A 4,599-nucleotide genomic window follows, 5' to 3' on the forward strand; every position below is an offset into this window, starting at 1 on the left:
GAAACTCACTGTTCTATGGCTTACCAAATTATGAGCTGAAGAAAATTCAGAGAGTACAAAACAGAGCCGCTAGACTAATAAAAGGACTACACAATAGGGATAGAATTACCCCTGCACTAATTAAATTACACTGGCTGCGGGCAAAAGCGAAAATTGAATACAAACTACCCTTACTGTGCCGGGCCGAGAGAGGAGTTGTTAACTCAAAAGGCAGGATGCAATCAACTGAGTTTTATTAAGGAACACTCTTCTTTATATACAAAACCTCAAGGCAACAGGACATGACCTGTTCGAGAGACAGACAATGTTACAGAGCAAAACGGAGACATGATCATTCAGGTTCTTTTTAGTGCAAGGGAAGAGCGCAGATACAAGCATAATATATACAACATAATTATGTACAATTGTGTGCCACACGGTTGGTACATGGCTCCCCCCCTAAAAATGACCTACTGTACATGTTAAATAGGGTGCCCTGATTTAGAAAGGCGAACTGTAGGCGGGTCATCTGGCAGAAGATAAGCAGGTTTTAGACGGTCAATGGAGACCCAGTCTTCTTTGCCCCGAATGTTTAGTAGGAATGCTTTCGGACTGCGTCGGATCACAAGGAAAGGGCCCGTGTAGGGGGGCGTTAGTGGTGGCTTGCTAGTGTCGTTGCGCAGAAAGACGTGCGTTGCAGAGTGCAAGTCCGTTGGTATGTGATGCTTCGCTGGGGGCTTGTAAGTCTGGCGGCACGGAGTAAATTTTCCCACGACGTGACGCATGCGCTGGAGATCGTCGGAGGAGGTTGTAGAAGGAAAAAATTCGGCAGGGACGACCAACGGGTCGCCATACAGCATTTCAGCTGCCGAGACGTCGAGGGCGTCTTTAGGAGTGGTCCATAGTCCCAGGAGGACCCAGGGAAGTTGAGTAAACCAGTTGCAATCCTTGCAGCGGGACATCAAAGCTGCTTTGAGGGTACGATAAAAACGTTCAACCATTCCATTGGCAGCCGGGTTGTAGGCCGTTGTCTGATGTAGGGTGATGCCCAGGACATTCGCTAATGACGTCCACAATTGAGAGGTGAAAGTGGTTCCCCTGTCAGAAGTAATATGCTCAGGGATACCGAATCTTGAAATCCATCCTGAGAGTAAGGCAGATGTACCTGAGGCGGACGTTGCAGTTTCCATAGGAATGGCTTCAGGCCAACGAGTGGAGCGGTCGATGACGGTAAACAGGTAACGATGTCCTTGTGATGTGGGTAGGGGGCCTACAACGTCGACATGAATGTGTGCGAAACGACGCTGAGGTTGAGAAAAGGTGCCCACTCCTGAATCCGAGTGTCGATGTACTTTGGAAGTTTGGCAAGAAGTACAGGCGCGGACCCAATCCTTAGCATCCTTAGAAATGCCGTGCCAAATGAACTTTGCCTTCAGCAGCTGTGCAGTAGAACGGCACAAGGGATGTGAAAGGCCGTAAATGAAATCAAACACCTGTCGGCGCATGGGAGCAGGAATCCAAGGTCGCGGTCTATCAGTACTGACGTCACAGAGGAGGGTGGTGTTGGAGTCTTCGAGGGGAAAATCTTCCCAACGGAGGGACGTGCAGGATGTCCTACAAGCTTGATACTCTGGATCCTGTTGTTGGGCTTCAGCCAGGGCGTTGTAATCCAATCCCAGTTGAACGGCAGCCAACGTGTTTCTTGACAGGGCATCGGCAACGGGATTCATTTTCCCAGGGACGTATTGGAGGGTGCAATTGTATTCAGCCACGGCGAAGAGATGTCGGCGTTGACGGGCGGACCAGGCGTCAGACTATCGAGTGAAGACGTGCACCAGAGGCATGTGGTCTGTGCGAATGACGAAGGGCGTACCTTCTAAGAAATGGCGAAAGTGACGGACAGCCAAGTGCACCGCCAGCAATTCTCGATCGAAGGTAGAATAACCCGATTCTGCCTTGGACAGTTTTCTGCTGAAGAAGGCCAATGGGCGAGCCTTTGACCACCTGCTTGAGTACTGCACCAATAGCGAAGTCGCTGGCATCGGTGGAGAGAAGGAGAGGGGCGTGTGGGATAGGAAAAGTGAGAGCCGCAGCAGTTGATAGGGCCTTCATTGCATTGCAAAAGGCTGCTTCTTGAAGGGGACCCCACTTCAGGGCCTTTGGCTTGCCCTTGAGGGAGGCGTAGAGGGGAGCTAGAGTGGCGGCAATGGCTGGCAGAAAACGGTGATGATAGTTGATCGTACCCAAGAATTCCTGCAGAGCTTTGACGGTCGAGGGCGCTGGGAAGTTCTGAACGGCTGCTACCTTCTCAGGGAGGGGATGGACTCCTTCAGGAGTGATACGGTGCCCTAAGAACGACACTTCATTGGAGCCAAAGGTACACTTGTCGTACCGGACTACAAGGCCGTTTTGTTGCAGGCGGTCGAGCACGATGCGTAGGTGACGGAGGTATTTCTCTTTTGAGGAGGAGAACACAAGTATGTCGTCCACATAACATACACAGAAAGGGAAGTCCCCTAAGATGCCATCCATGAGACGTTGAAACGTTGCCCCAGCATTACGAAGGGCAAAACAGGAGTAATTGAAGGTGTATGTACCAAACGGAGTGGTGATGGCGGTCTTGGGGATGTCTTCTGGGTTCATAGGCACCTGATAATACCCCTTCAGGAGGTCGAGCGTAGATAAAACCTTCGCTTTGTGCAGGTAGGAGGTCACATCGGCAATGTTTGGGAGGGGGTAGTGATCCGGTTCTGTTTGCATGTTCAGGCGCCTGTAATCCCCGCACGGACGGAGGGAGCCGTCTTTCTTCAGAAGGATGTGTAAGGGAGACGACCACGGGCTGGAGGCCTTTTGGCAAAGGCCCATTTTCTCCATTTCGGCGAACGTCTGTTTGGCGGCTGCCAATCGTTCCGGTGCCAGACGTCTGAATTTTGCGAAGACTGGGGGTCCCGTCGTCTTGATATGGTGATAAATACTGTGCTTGGCAGGAACCGTGGGCGTTTGGCGAAGTTCTGGACGGAAAACTTCCGGGTACGACGTGAGGAGGTGGGCGTAGGCATCCGTGGGTGCGCTGATGTGGAGAGCGAGGTTAGAGGGGGTGGGTTGAAGAGGTGTCGACAAGTACGAGTCTGCGTTGACCAATCGTCGGTGGGCGATATCGACCAGAAGGTGGAAATGAGAGAGGAAATCCGCACCGAGGATTGGCATTGTGACGTCAGCAACGAGAAACTTCCAATTGAATTTACCGTTTCCGAACGATAAAGTGAGGTTCTTGTAACCGTAGGTGGGTATCGCAGATCCGTTGGCAGCTACCAAGCGGACGTCGGCAGATGTAGACAGACTACGTTGTGCCTTGAAGAGTTTCCTTGGCAAAAGAGAACGACAAGCACCCGTGTCTACCAAAAATCGCACGCCCGTTCCTGCATCCTGTAAAAAGAAAAGATTAGAAACATGGGAGGCCACCGCCACAAGCGATGGCCTACTTACACGTTTTTTGGCCACTGACAATCCTTGGCACATTTCTTTGCGGTTGCCCCGAATCTGAAGTGGTAGTAGCAAAACTGCGGCGGATGGGAGGTAGTAAGTGGCTGTAGAAGTCGTTCGTATGGGCGCGAGCGATTGGTGGGTGTTTGGCGGCTTTGTCGCCGCTTCGGCACGTCACGGGGTAGGCGTGTATGTCCTACGGCATTCATGTCAGCTTCGGTTGACGTTGAATAGGCATCCTCGTCGTCAGGGGTGGAGGCGTTGATGGAGGTCTTGAAGTGGCTGTCCATAAGGGCGTCGGCTTTGGTCGTCAAGTCCTTTATGGGTAAACTATCGACATCGGGTATGGCAGCGCGTACAGGTTCGGGTAAACGGCGTATCCAAAGGGCACGAAGTAGGTTCACCTCACGAGGAGAGCCGTCTGCGGCAGATTGAAGGCGAGCGATACTGGTCATTTCCCTGAGGGCAAGCGGAGCCCTTTGGTCCCCCAACGGTTGTTGCGAGAGCTGAAAAAGCTTTGCTATACGGGCGGCTGGTGACGGCGAGCACTGCTGCAGAAGGTATGTTTTGAGGGCTTCATACGCTATTGGGGTGTCTCCTTGTTCACAAAGCCAGTCGGATATTTTTGGGAAGGTGTCCTCGGGTATCGCCGCGAGAACATAATCCGCTTTGGTGGTTGAGCGAGTCACGCCCCTGATACGAAACTGGACTTCTGAGCGGTGAAACCAAGCAAACGCTTCTCCGGTGGCGAACGGTGAAAGTTTCAATGGGGCGGCACCAACTGCTGGAGTAGAGTCTGTCTCCGTCATAGTACCAACGATGGAGGGGCGAGGGAGGTTGGGGTGGAAGGCAGTGGGAGCGAGTCGACTTCCGGGGTCACCAATGTGACGGGCCGAGAGAGGAGTTGTTAACTCAAAGGCAGGATGCAATCAACTGAGTTTTATTAAGGAACACTCTTCTTTTTATACAAAACCTCAAGGCTACAGGACATGAACTGTTCGAGAGACAGACAATGTTACAGAGCAAAACGGAGACATGATCATTCAGGTTCTTTTTAGTGCGAGGGAAGAGCGCAGATACAAGCATAATATATACAACATAATTATGTACAATTGTGTGCCACACGGTTGGTACATT

The sequence above is a fragment of the Palaemon carinicauda genome, chromosome 6 (genome assembly GCF_036898095.1).
Source record: "Palaemon carinicauda isolate YSFRI2023 chromosome 6, ASM3689809v2, whole genome shotgun sequence".
Classification (NCBI taxonomy): domain Eukaryota; kingdom Metazoa; phylum Arthropoda; class Malacostraca; order Decapoda; family Palaemonidae; genus Palaemon; species Palaemon carinicauda.